This window comes from Capsicum annuum, chromosome 2, assembly GCF_002878395.1.
Source record: "Capsicum annuum cultivar UCD-10X-F1 chromosome 2, UCD10Xv1.1, whole genome shotgun sequence".
NCBI lineage: Eukaryota > Viridiplantae > Streptophyta > Magnoliopsida > Solanales > Solanaceae > Capsicum > Capsicum annuum.
Genome location: NC_061112.1, coordinates 52315809 through 52334855, shown reverse-complemented (window position 1 = coordinate 52334855; position 19047 = coordinate 52315809). Strand labels below are relative to the sequence as shown.

The 19047-nt window shown below is 36.5% G+C and overlaps 1 long non-coding RNA gene across 6 annotated transcripts; it reads left to right on the top strand.

Moving 5' to 3' along the window:
- Positions 1-5898: 5898 nt before the first annotated feature.
- Positions 5899-11846, top strand: LOC107858572. 6 transcript variants are annotated; one of them, XR_007052131.1, is made up of 6 exons: positions 5899-6113; positions 6349-6509; positions 6617-6660; positions 7798-7889; positions 11081-11203; positions 11532-11846. It is a non-coding gene; the product is annotated as an uncharacterized LOC107858572 (long non-coding RNA). The 6 variants fall into 6 exon arrangements; XR_007052132.1 differs by having other exon boundaries at positions 5903-6113; positions 6466-6509; XR_007052130.1 differs by lacking the exon at positions 7798-7889 and having other exon boundaries at positions 5902-6113.
- Positions 11847-19047: the final 7201 nt, after the last annotated feature.

The window sequence follows — 19047 nt, the reverse complement described above, 5'->3', positions numbered from 1 at the left end:
ACACTAAATTTTATAAAGTAAGACTGGATTGTTGAACAAGGACACGAACATCTCCAAGTTGGTTGTACACATGCAGTAGGTTTAGGAAGAGAAGAAGAAGTAGGTGGATATAGGAGAAAGGTTAAGCAAGAAGTTTAGATTTTTTGAGCAGGGTGGTTGCCAGTAGAAGAGTGACAGAGATGGTAGAAAGTGGCCTAAAAAGAAGTGGGGAAATTTGAGGTCTTAGTCGACGGCTTGTGCTCCCTACCCAACGCCATCCGATGATAGGCATTTTTTATGGTGGCAATAATTATAAGGCATAAGGTTCCTAATCTCAAGCTAGTGGGGCCCAATCAGCTCTATCCTATCTTTCCTACAGATTTTGTGGTCGATTACATCGAGGCTACTGTGATGAAATAAAGGACAAGTGCTTCAACTGCGATCATCTAGTACATATGATTAGAAATTTTCCTATTGGTAAGGTTCTTTCTGGGTAAAACAAGGTTCTTGTTGCCTTTTATTCAGCTCCAACACCAAAGGGTATACCATCTGGCCCCAGCACTTGAAATCGAATCTATGCCCTCACTACTCGTTAAAAGTTTGAGGCATCACCTGATATCGTAACTAATATGTTGAAACTCTTTTCCCGTGATGTGTACTATTTAATTATTCTGGGTTTCACTCTCTCTTATATGACCCTATTTGTGGATGTCCATTTGTCCTGAGTGTATTTCAAACCCTTTTTCTATTTCTACCTTGGTTGGTGACTCCGTGGTGGCTAGAAGAGTCTATAGGGGTTGTGTGGTATATGTGGGTAGTCGGGAGACCTTGGTAGATCTATTTGAATTATACATGGTGGATTTTAATGTTATATTAGGGATGGATTGATTGCACTCATGCTATGCAAATTTAGACTGTCGGACCCATAAGGTCGTTTTTAAATTCCCTAATGAGCTAGTTTTTTAATGGGAGAGTGGTTCCCTAGATCCAAAGGAAAGGTTCATATCATATCTTAGAGCTCAAAAATTAATCTCCAAAGGGTGTCCCTTTTATTTGGTATGAGTTAAAAATTCTAACTCAAAGGGTCCTTCTTTACATTTCATCCCAATGGTGAATGAATTTCCTAAGGTCTTTTTTAATGATTTTACTGGTGTTTCTCCTGATCGAGAGATTGATTTTTGGGATAGATCTTGTTTCGAACACTCGTTCTATTTCTATTCCCCCATATAAAATGGCTCCAGCTGAGTTAAATGAGCTTAAGGAGAAGCTAAAGGATCTTTTAGACAATGGTTTCATCGTTCTTAGTATGTCTCCGCGAGGTGCACCAATATTATTCATACATAAGAAGGATGGATCTCTTCGGATGTGTATTAATTATCAACAATTGAATAATTTAATGGTAATGAATAAATAGCCTCTTCCAAGGATAGATGATTTGTTTGATTATCTTTAGGGTTCTAAGTTTTTCTCCAAGATTGATCTTCGATCGGGGTATCTTCAGTTAAAGATTAGGAAAGTAGAGATCCCTAAAACTGCCTTTCATAATCGATATGGGCATTTTTGAGTTCTTAGTCATGTCTTTTGGGTTGACTAATGCCCCAGCGGCATTTATGTACTTTTTGAATAGAGTTTTTCATCAGTTTCTGGATGTGTTTGTCATCGTGCACATAGACGATATTCTGGTGTAGTCTAAGAGTGATGTGGATTATGCCGGTTATCTCTGTATTATGTTGTAGACCCTGAAAGAGCTACAGTTGTATGCCAAATTTTTGAAATGTAAATTTTGGTTGAACGGTGTCACTTTTTTGGGCCATGTCATTTCTAGTGAAGGGATCATAGTGGATTCACAGAAAGTGGCAGTGGTTAAGAAGTGGCCTAGACCCACTAATCTAATCGATATTCGGAGCTTCTTGGGTTTGACCGGCTATTACAAAAGGTTTATGGAAAGTTTCTCTTCTATAGCTGCCCTGTTGACTAAGTTGACTCAGAAAAAGGTGAAGTTATTGTGGTTTGATATTTGTGAGGGTAGTTTTGAGAAATTGAAGGATAAGCTAACTTTGGCTCCAGTCTTGACTTTATCTGAAGGCATTGATAGATTTATGGTGTATTGTGATGCATCCCGTGTGGAGCTTGGTTGCATTTTGATGCAACATGGCAAAGTGATAGCTTATGACTCTAGAGAGTTGAAGGTGCATCTGAAGAACTATCCGACTCATGACTTGAAATTATTGGTTGTGGTATTCGCATTGAAAATTTGGCATCACTATTTGTATGGAGTGCATGTAGCTTTCGATCATAAGAGCCTGGAATATGTGTTTACTCTGAAAGAGTTGAACCTCAGGCGAAGGAGATGGCTTGAGCTTCTCAAGGATTATGATATGAGTTTTCATTACCATCCAGATAAAGCTAACGTGGTTGTTAATGCTCTAAGCAGGTTATCTATGGGGAGTCTAGATCATGTGGATGAAGGGAAGTGGGTGTTTGTGAAAGATTTCACCATTTTTCTAACCTTTGAGTTTGTCTCTTAGACTCTACACTATTTATACCAGTTTTGGGGCTTATTTTGCTCATTTTTCATCTTGTCTCTTGGGATTTAAAACCTAAAATAGTGTGGGAGCTTAAAATTAAAGTTTGTAAGAGTTTGGAAAGCTAGATTAACACCTATTTCTTGATTTTATTACGGATTTAAGGTAAAAATTCACTATTTTCTTAGTAATTTGTTGATAAATTTCAAAAAAAATCCAAAATCTTAGGGCTTGACATTAAACTCCAATTTCACTCCTTTTCCCTTGAATAATGTTTTTATCTTATAATTAGTAGTTTTTTAGCAATTTAACCTTTAAAACAATTTCAATTCTTGATTTTAATCTGGATTTCAAAGATTTTACCCAGTAAGCTCAAAAATAATTTTTCTTCGATTTGAACCTCATTTTTTACTCAATTTAACTTGAATTTTCAGCTGTAGATTCCTAAAAATACACAGAACATGTTTTTGAAGTAAATTTCTGATTTTGCCTTTCTTTTTTGAAAACTAATTTCGAGGGTTCATTTTGATCCTGAATCAAAAGTAGTCAATATGGGCATCGTTGGTTTTGTTTTGATACGTATATTTCATATTTGATGTTTTTAATGGAGTTTGAGACTGTTCGTGAAAAGTAAGGTCGTGAGTTTGAAGTGTAGCGGACCGATTTTGACTTTTGAGGTAGGTTATGGCTTAACTCTTTCAGACTGGGTTGAGTAGTAAATAATGATACAAAATACATTTTAAGGGTGAGAATTAATCATGAAAAATGGCTAATTATGTATTGTGTCCATGTGGGGCTTATATATGATGTAATTGTCAAAATTGAGTTATTATGTGATATGTGTGATCGTGTGGGGTTTTATATAATATTAATTGCCTTGAATACATGTGAATAATTGTATTGTATTGTTAAGATGCTTAATATGGTACCATTGGTGAATGGTGATTATATTCATACTTTATTGGCATATGAGACATGTGAAAATTTATGGATGAAACATAAATAATGAGTGAATATTGACTCACATGATTGTGAAAATATATCATTGTTGTTGGTTGTGAAAATACTCATTGTGATTGGTTGTAAGTATTACACCCTCATATCATACTCATACATGAAATATTGGTACCACCATGGCATCATCTGAGAAACACTTGCAATACATTTTTAAAACCCTCCACGAGGGATATGGCGGAGAGAAAATATTGTAACACTTTATAAAACCCTTTCTGAGGAATATACCAAAAAGGAGATATGAGATATATGAATTGTATATGGGTTGACGAATCCCCCATGGGTCCCATGTTGGGAGGCTTGCCTCCGTAGGTGTATACGGGGATTATACGACGATCTTAGAGGTTGTGCAACGACCTCGTGCATCATCATCATCATCATTATCATACACATTACACTTACTTTATTATGGTATGTTGTATTGTATTGCCATATTGACTTGTCATCTATGTATTTATTGTATCTTCTTTTACTTGCATTTGATGATCTTGTATATGCATATTCCCCCTTGTTCTTCTTATATGTGATATAATACGTACTTTTGTTCTATCTTGGTGTGTTATTGCAATATATGTGATATATATTATAACTTTTACTGCAAGTTGTGTAGACTACCGTTGTGGGATATTTTTTTATTATAGGTGACATACCCTTAGTGTATATTTTGTATGCTTTATTTACTACTTTGCTTGGTCGGCCTATGATACCTACTGAGTACAATTGGACCGTACTCATGCCTACTACGCCCTTTTGATGCAAGTCTTAGCTCGAGTACGCCTCAGCTTGATTGACTCGGGTGATTGTTGGAGATTCCAAGGTAGTGATTAGACATTCATGCGTTCGAAGTTCTCCTTTATCTTTCTACAATAGTTATATCTTTATTAGTATTCAGAGACAAATATTATTCCTTTGTGGTTATTTTTCCGATATATTTGACTCTTGATTTGTATTAGTAGTTCTTACACTATTGACACCTGGTTTTGGGCATGATTGATATTTTGGATAAGTTTTTTCTGCATTGTTTTGATTACTTATGTGGCTCAGTTTCGTTCTAGAAGCCTTAGCTTGGGGTATTTCTATCCTTTTTCTTTTTTGTATCGATTTGGGTGATAGGCTTACTTGTCAAGGAACGTCGCGACAAATGCCATCATGACCTTCATTTTTGGGTCATGAAAAATTAGTATCAGAGCATCCAGGTTTCATTGGTCTCAACTATGTAAGAACGAGATGTCTAATAGAGTCTCGTGGATCGGTACGTAGACGGCTGAATCTATCTTTGAGAGGCTATAGGATGTATTTAGGAAACTTCCCTCATTTTATTCTTTATCATGCAAAGCTCTTTCATACCTTATGTTTTGAGTTTTGTTTTACTCTTTCTACGCAAATGGTGTCATTTAGCTCTTGCGAGAGTAGAGATATGGAGCCTTCTCCTAGAGGGAGAACATTAAGTTATGGATGGACTTGAGGGAGTAGATGGGCCTATAGATCAGCCCCGTTTAGGAGTAATTCTAGGGGACTCTTCCATGAGCCTAAAGTTGAGCCTGTTGGAGGTATGAGTTTTGCCCCATTTTATCAGAGTTTGTCTACCCTAGTCTTGGAGGGATTGTTGGTGCGGTTACTGACCCCTTTAGAGGGTTCTCCTTTGGTTATGTCGGGTATTCCTCTAGCCATTACTGTGGATCCTCCTGTAGCACCAACTTCTGTGTTAGGTACTCCTCAGGCCCCAAGTACTATTCCATCTTCAGTGCTGATATCTGACTATGAGGTTCTGAGATCAGGAGTTCAATTGTCATCAGTGTTACTTCCTTATGTGGGATCTCATCCAATTGGACTTGCCATACCTCATGCTTTTCAGCGAGCCATGTCTCAGATAGTTGTGTTTAGGGCTTCTTTTCGGAGTATTGTGGATCATGTTAAGGTGACAAAGGATATTCCTTGGGTATCTCAGGGAGGCGTAAAGATGGTACACCTTTTTGGTAAGTTCAGAGGTCAGATTCCACGAGGCAGAGATTTTAGAAGTTCTTGTAGGTCTTCTAGTTCAGTAGTGCAGGGTGGCCGTTAGGACAAAGTTTAGAGTTCTCTATGTATGTGATGAGCCTGTCCATATGGACAAGGACCGTCCTCTTCGTGTGTTTAAAGCTATTCTCACTACAACAAAAAGGTCTATTTAAGACCAACATTCAGAGAAAGTCAATAATTTCGTCTCTAAAAGTATACTTATTAGTACAAGATTATATTCTAATCCCTAATTGTGCATTTTATTGTGAAGGTATAAAATCTAGTCCTAAGAAAATTACTAATTGTCCCTATTAATAATTTAGAGCCTTGAGAAAAGTACTGCCAAATTAGTATAATAAAAATTTTAATAAAAATTGCTAATTAATAAAACATAAGGCTCCAAAAAATTAAAACTCTTTGTATTCTCTAAAATTAGGTCATTCACGACCAATTGTTGCTCCAACATAATCTTATTTCCATGGTTTTTTTCAGTGAATGCTCAATTTCGTTTTGCCCTAATCTCATTGCTTTCCATCGCAGCTTCATCAAATAACGAAGAAATTAATACATTATAGTGTTTCCATCCTAACAACTGAGGTATGATTTCAATGCTTTCTGTTGGTGTTCTGTTTTATTTTCCTAATCTGTGAATGCTTAACATAGTTTTGCCCAAATCAGTGAATCCTTAATTTTCCTAAGGTATCGTAATATATCCTAACATATACGTTATAGTCTTGCCGTAACAGTTGAATGCTTAATTTTCCTATGCTTTCTGTTGGTGTTCTGTTTTAACCTAAGTTGCACAAACTCTTCATTGTCAATGCTGCATTAGCGTCGGATTCTTCAAACGTTCAATACTTTTAGAGAATCTCACATGCACCCACAGACATTTTTGAAGAGGTGTGAGCAACGAGTGTGAGCAACATATGCTTTAGCCTCTGTCCTACAGGTGCTTGAGAAAATGTTTCAGACAACTGGGCTTTTGTCAAGTAGGTATATGAAAATGTTCTTCGCTGACTTGATTTGTTCTTGCAACTTTACTGTTACTACTATTTGTTACAAGTATAAGCTAGCAGGTTTTCTAAGACTCTGTCCTGCAGGTGCTTGAGAAAATGCTTCAAACAACTGGGCTTTTGTACAGCAGGTGTATGAAGATATTCTTCACTGACTTGATTTGTTCTTACAATTTTACTATTACTACTATTTGTTACAAGTACAAGCTAGCAAGTTTTCTGTTGGGCATTTCATCTTGTTAGTACTATTTCATGTCAAATCAACACTAGAAAAATAAATTAACTTGGAGGGAATATTATATATGCAACTTATACACACAACCTAACAGTGACTTATAATTGACTCAATTGTGCCGTTGACTAAGTAGTGTAGTGGCGTAGATATGTTTATCTAAATATGGTCACTCGAATATTCTTTGTTGAAAAATTATGCATTTTAAAAAGTTGAAATGGGGTAGGGCAGGTTAAAATCTTAGTGGGTCAAGTCTTATCCCGCCCTAACCTGCCCTATTGCCATCTCTAGTCAGAAGTTCAAGACCATCAATTTTAAAGGTCATTGGGTATAATTTCTCGATTTGATCCAAATGCCATATTCATTTAAACGAATTAAGAATTGAATGAATGGATGTAGTAGGTTTCTGAAACTATTTAGGATTGTTGTTAGTTAGAGAGTTTAATTTTGGAAATATGAGTAATTTATTCTTTTAGGGGAATGATGCTAATGAAGCAATTTACATTTTGGTGTGTGCGCTTTTATATCTTGTTTTGAGAACTCTTTATCTTTTCTACAGTGAGGGAAACCATTAAAATTTGGTTGAGATGTGCACCACTATTCGAGCCCGTGCTAAACTTGTAGCTTCTTTGACTGTACCCGTGCTTTCAAAATTGAGTTCCGAAATCTCCTATTGGTTGATTGAAAGATCACCTTGAATAAAGGGCTACTTAATGTATGCTACTTAATGTATTACTGTTTATGGTTGACTATTTTGTTTCTTCTCTACTTTTTGTATCACTTAAGAGTCCAAAGCTACCTGTTGCGGTTGTTCAAAGCTCTAGATCACGCTAGTGTTTAACTTCCTAGATTAATTATCATCTTTCGGGATTTATCTGTTGCTTTTGTATCACGGGCTCATATTAGCACATGTGGTCCTTTTTGGTCCAGTTTCCCATTGCTTAATTCTTAAACCTATCTACCACATTGAATCTTAATGAACTGTTGAAATTTACTTCCAAAGCTTGAGTGTTCCTCATGTACTGTTATGATCAAGGTCTATGAATGCCCAGTTGCTTGGATTGTCGGTATTTCTGTGAGCAGAGTGGAACGTTTTGAGCGAACCTGGCCTCCAACATGACTATTTAGGTAATTAGTCAGTAGTTTAAGCAAATATGTTTGGCAGTATTATACATTTGCAATGAATAAATGCTCATAATTGGCATGCTGATAGATGGCTGGAGTTGCGCTATTAAATTTTGGAACCAGGGATCTGGAATTTTTACCTCACCTGATATATGCAGCTATTTATTAAATTAGAACTAAAGATATGTAGTTGTAGCAAATTTCATATTAAGCTTGTGATCCAATTTGAGACGCATTTTGTGCTTAAAAACTAGTCCGTCTTGGCTCATATGAGCAAAATTTTATGGATTATTTTAGTGTAGAGTATCTTCAAGCTGCTTGGGCCAGTTGGAAACCTTGGCAATTGAAGATAGGAAAGAATTTATCCTCTCTTTCCAAATTAGATCCGCAATTACCATTAGACCCCCAATTTCTACAAACTATTTTGTAGATAGGAAGATTTATCCTCACTTTCCCAAAGGTTTTCCTGTTAACTGTCCATTTTTCATCTGTCTTTCCCTGTCTGCTTTTCAGTCTCTTCATTTTTTTTATTTTTTAAATCTCTACCTCCTGTACAGAAAGACTCATGCTTCTTCCGTGGAGAAAGAGATACTACTTCCTGCCACTATAGCTTCCCTTCAAGTGTGCATGAAGTGGTGGTAACTCTGCATGCTTGTTTCGATCTATTTGGGAATGCAACCTCTTCCAACCAAAGCTTCTCATTGAAAGACATAGCTGAAAGAACTCCATCGCTCCACCCCCATCTCCAGACATCATGATTATCCATTGTGTTTCTTTTTTCAATGAAACAACTTGACTAGCACTTTCCAATCTTGCAAAATCCTCTTAAAACTTAAATTGCAAAAATTATCTTTTATCCTCCGTGTTGGACTATCATCTCCTTTAGTGCGAGATTCTGTAAATGTAAGGAAAAGTAAGTCTCAAATTTTATCCCACACCGTTGGGGATCCCAAAATCCTACCCTTCTACCATGCCCTACTCTATAAATGTAGGTTTCTTGAAATTCATACAAACTTAGATAGGAACAATAAAATGATGGAAACAAATGACTTATATACCTTACAGACTATGTGATATCAACGTTTATGGTTTAGTCTTCATTGGCATACTTACATTAGGTGTGGTGTTTGCTAGTAGGGGTGGCATAAAACTGCAAAACTGGACCGAACCAAATTAATTCGGTTCTTCAATCGGTTTTTTGTTTTGATTTGTGAAATGTTTAGTCTTCGGTTTTGTTTTTGAGTCATAAAGTTTTGGTATTTTGGTATTCAGTTTAACCGAATTACCAAATTATTGTAATTACAACTACTGCTTTAGTTGAAAAATATTGGTGAGTTTTATAGTCCAAAGGGATTAACATTATGTCAATGGAGTTGGAATGTATTTGAAATATGGAGGAAACCATTGTTGAGATGTTCAGATTATTGAATGTCTTGAGAATTATTACTCCAGTAAATATATGGAATATCTAATGTTCGTTTTCAAATAAGTGTGTTTTCCAAGCTTACAGATGCTGCTTTACTGAAAACTACTGTTGCTATGCATATTGTGTGTGTTCCTTAGTTGTTGATACGTTACAGATCTCTTAGGATTAACTAATAGACACTTGGTATCTGGTTTTACTAATTTCTTTAACTGGCAGCCTTTAGTTAAATTATTAATCTCCGTTGATCTCTTGAACAAAAAGCTGATGCACATTTAAGTAAAGTCCATTTTAGGTAGGAAATACTTTTATCTTTTAAGCAGCGAAATAGTCTAACGTACCAAGCACATACCGAAGGGCTGAACTGGAACAGAAATAGAAAAACTGAATAGAACCGAACTAACTTTAGTTTTTTGTTTATGAGTAAAATGTTTCATACACAAAAGAGCATCAAGTAGATGCATGGTTACAAGGAAAGGAATAGTCATAAACAAAAGAACTAATAAAATCCCCTTTTCATTGTCGATCTAAGACAAGGCAACTGACAAAACCCAACAACTCATCAGTTGATGGATTTTTTTTAATTGTCAAAAAAAATTTGCAACAACTGATCAGTGCTAATTACAGTAGTGATATTAGTCCAGCAAAAAAGATAAAGCAAGCACTTTGTATTGAGGTAGTGGTTTGGAGTTGAGATTCCATCAAAGCACCTCACGTTCCTCTCATTCCATATTGACCAGAAGATAGCAGCAGGGATCATCCTCCAAATCCTTTTGATGGCTTTATCAACTCTCCACAAGATCCTGCTCATGTGTGCCTCTTTTGCGGTCTGTTTAATAGCCCACTTTAAAACAAAAATACAGTGAAACGTGCTCCAGTAATCTGTGGCTATTGTGCAGTTCGGTGTTCAGTATATACCATTAAAAATTGAAAATGAAAGAAATGAATTGATGCTCTTAAAAATCAAATCTAAGTACCGAGTGCGCATCCCTATTTGCTAGAATTTATGACTTAGAGAACCTCTAGTTCTAGAAAGCTAACAAAATTATTGAGTATTTGAATGGAATGGATCCAAACCGGGGGGGGGGGGGGGGGGGGGGGGGAGAATGGATATAGACAAGTCAGTTTCTTGTTTGAAAATTGAGGGTTTTTTAGTGATACCACTTAAATTGATTAATTCAGAGATTACACTAGAAAGTTTTCATGTGCTTGGCTGATTTTGTTGATAATTTCTTATGCTTCTTTGTCTATCCCTCTTTAATAAAAGGTTACCATTGAGCCTTTTACAAGTTGGCAAAACAAATGGTAAAGTTGCTTAAAGTATTGCTAGTATCTTTTATTATTACTTACAGTTTAATGATGAAATGAAGTCCAGGGGACATTTGCTATATGAAACTAGAGGAAAGACACTTAAATTTTTTGTTAGGGTGAACCAGAAAGGTAGTCTTCAAGGCTGGCTTGAATCATTGTTTGGTAGAACAATGGAAGTCCACAAAAATGTTGGCACTTATGTGCTGACATTATGTATATATAATATATAACCAATACTAAGTGGTTAAAGATCTGCATTACAGTTGAAAGTGAAACTGAAACAATCCCCTTTCATCCTTCCATTACACTCTCTTCCAATGCATTAAAAATGCCTCATTTATTGTATTCATTTATTTGAGGGAACTTGTTAGTGCTTGAGATTTAATTAGATATCCAACCTCTCTAATATTTGTGATATATATCATCAAACCAAATTTTTTATGTTTGCGTCATGCTCTAGGTACACAAGAAGGTAGCACCTTGTTGACGTGATAGAGATTTTTAATCTGCTTAACTGGGAAAAGAAACAGAGGCTTTTCAAACTAGTCTATAGCATCGTTTTCCTCTCCGTATCATTATTTTGGTACGTAATTAAATAGCTTTGTTAAATCAGAAGGGGCATGGTATCTTTGCATCGACACCATAAATTTATTCAATTTATAAGTTGCATATCTTACAATATGAGTCCAATTTTCAATTTCAAAGAAAAAAAAAAAATATGAGTCCAATTTACTCAAGTCAAAATTAGTATCTCATAGGATCATGAGTTTATTTTACACTTTCTTTGCCTATTACTATACAAGTAAAAGAATGTTCAAGTATGTTCTCAAAAAACTTTTTAAGTCAACCTCCTTTTTTGCTGGAATTTCTAAGTTTTCTGGATTGACCCTTCCTCCACTTTTGTTTGCCAGAATCCACTGCAGGGTCCAGAGCTTCCAATGCTTCAGGAACGAATGTCAGATGCAGGAGATAGAGACAAAATTGGTACTACGACCCCGAAAAAGTTGGCTTAGCCATTCTCTAGTTCAATGTCACCTCTGCCACAATGAAGACAACTTAACTCTGTGTCCTTTCATTTGGGGTCTTTTTCTTTCTTCTTTTGTGTCCTTCATTTGGTATTAACATAGATGGTACTCTTTTGTTGTCTTTCAAATACTCTATTCTTGATGACCCTTTATCAGTATTGATAATTGGGAATATAATGATGCAACCCCGTGTTTGTGGAATCTTTTTCTTTCTTATTTTGTGTCCTTCATTTGGTCTCAACATAGATGGTACTCTTTTGTGGTCTTTCAAATACTCTATTCTTGATGACCCTTTATCAGTTCATGATAATTAGAAATATAATGATGCAACCCTATGTTTGTGGAACGGTGTCACTAGTGCTATTAGTGGAGTACTTATAGAGTCAGATGGAGGGTTAAAGAGCGTTAAGGTTCTAAAGCTTTCTGTCAGTACATTTGTTGGAAATCTCCCACAAAAGTTGAGTTCTTTACTGAATTTAGCAGTTGTTTCTTTAAGGAACAACCATTTTTCTGGCATAGTACCAAGTGGATTTCAGTTTGTTGAAGTGTTGGATCTTTCTTCCAACTTGTTGAATGGAACATTCCCTGCTGAGTTTGGTGGTGATAGCTTGAAATACTTTGAACTTTTTTCAAACAAGCTTATCTGGTTTAGTGTCACCACAATTTGCCAAGAAAATACCACCAAATGCTACAATTGATCTTTCTTTCAATAGCCTCACAGGTGAAATCCCAGAGTCTAGCCTTATCAAACCAGAAAATTGAGTTCTTTGTAGGAAACACTTACCTCTTTCATTTAGAAGTGTTTGAAAACTCGAAAGTGAGGACTGTATAATGCTATTAGAGCTTGGCATAGGCTAACTCTACTTACTCATTTAGAATGTCTTTTTAAACTATAAATGATTTAATGTATCTCATAGCTTTTCTAATTAGTTTTTTTTTTTTTTGTTGCAACGTTCGTTGATCTTTCAAGACAACATGTAGATTACTTTTGGGGTGATAAGGTTAACTAATTCTAGAATAAACTTTATATAGATTATTATATTGTAACATTAGTTATTTATCTTTTTTTCGAAATCTTACACTTACAGATTCTGAAGATTATTAAAGACAAGTCAAGATGCAAGCTTTGAAGATGCACAAGCTCATTATTATTTTACCATGTATTCAAATGTTATGAAAAAATTGATGTCATACTCTAGCTCGGTCGGGCGGCAACTTATAAGTTTTCTGTGAAACAAATATTGAAACTAATTAATATCATGGGATGTTAACTAAGTTTTCTGGTCTCTAATTATATTCTATTTTTGTATCGAGATTCTCGATAGCAATGTGATATTTATTTTGTGAAATTTATTATTTTGTGATATTAGGATCATGTGTGATCTCAATTAGAGACTAGAAATATTGGTCGTCTTTAAATGTTTGTCTAGGACCAAATATGTTGCTCTTCTTTAAAGGTTGATCTAGGAATAGAATGTTGGTCATCCCTAAAAGTTGATCTAGAACCAGGATATTGCTCATCTTTAATAGATAATTTAGGATCAAGTATTTCTCGTCCCTAAAGGATAATCTAGAACCAATTAATCATTCGTCGAAAAAAAGGGTAATGACCTAGTAATTAGTTTATTTGAGACAAGATATACTGTCGCTAAGAGCTAATTAAGACTAGGTAGTTAGTCTATTTGGGACAAGATATGACATCGCTAAAAGCTAATTAAGATCAGGTAGTTTGTGTATTTGGGACAAGATATACCATTGCTGAAAGCTAATTACAACCAGGTAGTTAGTGTATTTGGGACAAGATATACCATCGCTAAAAGATAATTGCAAACGGTTTTTTTACCATCTCGAAAGACTTTTAAGGACCAACTTAATAGAGTCATCACAGTTGACTATTTGCGACAAAGCCTGTTAGGACTAGATGCGACCAGTTTATTCCCGTCTTAAATGATCAATTGGGACAAAGATATGGACTTTTTGGGACCAGATTTCCCTTCCTAATAGGCAGTTTTTCTAGTAGTGCCTATTTCAGCAGTGAGAAATAGGGGTTCTTCTAGAGGTGGGATAGGAAGAGGTAGTGGAACCCATTCAGGGGTCGCAGGGCAATTCAACCAGCCAGTGGTCGTGGTCAGTGTTATGCCATACCAGCCAGACCAGAGGCAGAGGCTCCTTATTGTGATGCCTTAGATTATTTTGATAAAACTGTGACTTTAGCTTTGTTGGGTGTGCTAAGGATAGCTTGGAACGGTGCACTTCATTCAGGTCCTAAGAGGATTATATCTTATGTTCAAGGCTTGCAAATTGATTGAGAGGGGATGTTTATCTTACTTGGCCTATATTCGTGACATCAGTGTTGTTTTGCCTCCTTCTTTGGATTCTGTTCGTGTTTCCATGAGTTTATGGATGTGTTCCCTACGGACTTGCCTAGTATGCCTTTGGATCTAGATATTGATTTTATTATTTATGTTGAGTCGAGCACCAAGTCCATTTTCATTACTCTTTATAAGATGGCCCCAACAGAGTTGAAGGAACTGAAGGATCAGTTGCAAGAGTTGTTGGATAAGAGATTTATCCGACCTAATGCTTCACCTTAGGGTGCGCCTGTATTGTTTGTGAAGAAAAAAAGGATGGATATATGTGGATGTGCATTGATTATCGACAGTTAAATAAGGTAACGGTTAAGAATAAGTATCCTCTTCCTCGCATCGATGATTTATTTGATCAGCTTCAGGGTGCTGCAGTGTTTTTGAAGATTGATTTGAGGTTTGGTTATCACCAATTGAGGATTAGAGCTTCATATATTCCAAAGAAAGCTTTCCGAACTTGATATGGTCATTATGAGTTCTTGGTCATGTCCTTCGAATTGACCAACGCCCCTGCCGCATTCATGGAGTTGATGAATAGGGTGTTTCGATCGTATCTTGACTCCTTTATTATTATATTTATAGATGATATCTTGGTATATTCCAAGACTGAGGTTAAGTGTGAGGAACATTTGCGAATTGCGCTTCAGAGATTGAGGGATGAGAAGCTGTACGTGAAGTTCTCTAAGTGCGAGTTTTGGTTAGAGTGTGTTTCTTTTTTAGGCCATGTGGGGACACAGGAAAATATTATGGTTGATCCAACCTAGGTTCTAGTGGTTTGTGATAGGACTAGACCTACTTTTCCCATCGAGATTTATAGTTTTGTTGGCTTAGCAGGTTATTATCAGTATTTTGTTGAGGGTTTCTCTTTTATTGTATCTCCTTTGACTAAGTTAACTCAGAAAAAGATTTCTATCTAGTGGTTTGATGCTTGTGAGGTGAGCTCCAAAAAGCTCAAGGATTTATTGACTTCAACTTCTATTGGCTTTGCCCAAGGAGGGTGTGGGCTTTACTGTGTTTTGTGATGCTTTCGGCGTTGGATTAGGTGTTGTATTGATGTAGGAAGGCAAGGTGATTGTGTATGCTTCTCATAAAGATTGAAGCCTCATGAGAGGAATTATCCTACCCATGATTTAGAGTTGTGCGCAGTTTTGTTTGCTTTGAACTTGTAGAGGCACTACTTGTATGGAGTCTGTTGTAAGATCTTCTCAGATCATAGTAGCCTTCAGTACTTCTTTACCCAGTGAGATTTTCATATGAGGCAGTACCATTGGCTTGAGTTGCTTAAGGATTATTACTTGACTATTCTCTACCATCCTAGCAAGTCTAATGTGGTTGCGGATGCCTTTAGCCGAAAGTCGACTAGCATAGGTAGCTTGGCACATCTTTTGACCTAAGAGAGGCCCTTGGCCTTAGAGGTCCAGTCTTTAGCTCACCAGATAGTTAGACTTGATATTTCATCACCTGGGCATGTTTTGTCATTTGTAGAGGCTAGATCTTCTTGGATGGAGAAGATTCGAGCTCATTAGTTTGATGATGTTGGATTGAGGTTGATTCGATAAGGTGTTGAGTGGAGAGGCTAAGGAAGCCTCACTTAATTCAGATGGAGTTTTGATGATTGGGGGCCGAGTTTGTGTGTCAAGAGTGGGTGACCGAATTATGTTGATTTTAGCTGAGGCCCATTGTTCTAGATATTCTATCCATCCAGGTGTGACTAAGATGTATCGTGATTTGAGACAACACTACTGGTGGGGTGGTATGAGGTCAGATATGGCATAGTTTGTGGCTCGTTGCTTATGTTGCCAATAGGTGGAGACCAAGCATATGAGACTTGGTGAATTGCTTTAGAGGTTACCCATTCCGAAGTGGAAGTGGGAATAGATCACCATGGACTTTGTGACTGGTTCACCTCATACATCTCAAGGTTCTGACAGTGCTTGGGTCATCATGGATCGATTGACCAAGTCAGCTTATTTTATTTTGATTTGGGTCTCATTTAGTGCTGAGAGGTTAGCCCCTATCTTCATTTGTTAGATTGTGTGTCTGCATGGTGCGTCGGTGTCCATTATTTCAGATCGAAGTTCTGTGTTCACATCTCACTTTTGGAAGACTTTTTAGGTTGAGTTGGGTACTCGGGTTAATCTTAGCATAGCATTTCACCCTAGATTGATGGCCAGTCAGAGCAGACTATCCAAGTTTTGGAGGATACTCCGCGCATGCGTAATGGATTTTGGTGGCCAATAGGAGTAACTTTTGGGCTTTAACAGAGTTTGTATATAATAATAGCTACTATTCGAGTATTGATGTGGCTCCTTTTGAGGCATTGTATGGTAGGTGTTGTCGCTCCCCAGTGGGTTGGTTTGATGCTTCAGAGGTGAGACCTCGGGGTATAGACTTGCTTCTTGAGACATTGGTCAGAGTCTGGATCATTTAGGATAGACTTCAAGCAGCTCAAAGTAGGTAGAAGTGCTATGCTGATCGTAGACTTCATGCCTTGAGATTTGGTGTTGGTGATTATGTTTTCCTTTGAGTTTTATCCATAAATGGTGTGATGAGGTTTGGGAAGAGAGGCAAGCTTAGCCCCAGGGATATTGGTTCATTTAAGATTCTTTGGACTGTTGGTGATGTGACTTCTGAGTTGGATTTGCCCTCTGATCTATCAGTTATTCATCCAGTTTTAGTGTTTCTATGCTTCGTTGCTATATTCCTTATGAGTCTCATGTCATTCGTTGGGAGTCGGTTCAGTTAGATGAGAGATTCTCCTTTGTTGAACTATGCATCTAGTCTTATCCCCAGCTCTTTGTAGATTCATGTATTTCTTTTTCCTTAGTTTGAAGACGAACTAGACTTTTAATAATGGATGATGTAATGACCTAAAAATTTGATGAAATATGTGAAATTTGTGATTTTGCGTGATTTAACTATTTTACCCCTCATCGTAGTTGCATTATGGTATTTCTGAGCTGTGAGAGTGATTGGCATGGTTTCTGATGCATTTTGATATCATTTATGCGATATTGTGATTTTTGATGGCTTCGAGAGCCTTATTTTAGACTTATGGGGATATCTTTTGATCCGTGGGATGGATGGCCGAACGGACTACGCCAGCAGCTCCGAAATATCAATTTTAGGCTAGGTAATCTTTGGTTCGGGTCCTGGTGCACCCGAGCTCATTTCGACCTATTGATCGGAAAGTTAAAAAATTAAAAATATGGGTGTGGGATCCACATTTGATCGAAACAACCTCAAATGGAAAATCTGACTTTGCCAATAGATCCGGAATGTCAATTTTAGGGTTTTAGCATATTTTGTATGATTTTACGGCTTTTAAATCTCACTTCGGCCCTCGATTTGAAAAATTATGATATCGAGTTTCGGGGTTCAATTTTGTGAAAACGATACTTTTTTTTTTGAAAATTTGATATCGCCAACGCGTCCGGAACGTTGAATTTAGTATGGTTACATTGTTCATTTGCATATATCGGACACCAACGAATTTTGAACACGCCATCGAAGTCCAGACTGGACAAAAAAGATCAGCTTTTTTGCAAAAGCTGTGCAGAAAAATCTGCACTATTTATACCAGTTTTTGGGCTTATTTTGCTCATTTTTCATCTTGTCTCTTGTGAGTTAAAACCTAAAATAGTGTGGGAGCTTAGAATTAAAGTTTGTGAGAGTTTGGAAAGCTAGATTAACACCTATTTCTTGATTTTATTGCGTATTTAAGGTAAGAATTCACCATTTTCTTAGTAATTTCTTGATAAATATCTCAAAATCTCAAAAATCTTAGGGCTTGACTTTAAACACCAATTTCACTTCTTTTCACTTGAATAATGTTTTTATTTTATAATAACTAGTTTTGCATCAATTTAACCCTTAAAACAACTTCAATTCTTGATTTCAACCCAGATTTCAAAGATTTTACTAGGTAAATCTCAAAAATTATTTTTCTTCAATTTGAACCTCGTTATTTACTCGATTTAACTTTGGTTTTCAAATGTAAGTTCCTAAAAATATGGGGAACATGTTTTTGAAGTAAAGTTTCGATTCTGCCCTTCTTTTACAAAAACTCATTTCAGAGGTCCGTTTTGACCCTAAACCAAAAGTAGTCAATATGAGTGTCGTGAGTATTGTTTCGATGCATAGATTTCATATTTGATGTTTTTAGTGGAGTTCAGATTGTTTAGGAAAAGTAAAGTCATGGGTCAAAGTGTAGCAGAGCGATTTCGGCTTTTGAGGTAGGTTATGGCTTAATTCTTTCAGACTGGGTTGGGTAGTAAATGATGATACAAAATGCATGTTAAGGGTGAGAACTAATCATGAAAAATAATTATTTATGTATTGGGCCCGTGTGGGGGCCTATATGTGATGTAATTGTCAAAATTGAGTTATTATGTGACAAGTGTGACCGTGTGGGGTCCTATATAATATTAATAGCCTTGAATACATGTGAATAATTATGTTGTATTGTTAAGATGCTTACTATGGTACCATTGGTATATTATGATTATATGCATAGTTTATATGCATATGATACATGTGGAAATTCATGGATGAAACTGAAATAATGAGTGTATATTGGCTCACATAATTGTGGAAATATATCATTGTGGTTGGTTGTGAAAATACTCACTGTGATTGGTTGTGAGCATTACATCCTCATATCATACTCATTCATGAAACATTGATACCACTGTGGCAACATCTGAGTAACACTGACAACACCTTTTTAAAACCTCCCCAAGGGATATACCAGGGAGGAGATATTGTAACACCTTATAAAACCCTTTCCGAGGGATGTACTGGATATGAAAAATGAGATACGTGGATTGTATACTTCTTGACGAACCCCCTATGGGTCCTACGTGGGGAAGCTTGCCTCCATAGGTATATACGGGGATTGTGTGACGATCTCGGAGGTTGTGCAATGACCTCGTGCATCGCCATCATCATCATCATCATTATCATACACATTGCGCTTACTTAATTGTCTTATGTTGTGTTGTATTGCCATATTGACTTGTCATCTATGTATTTAT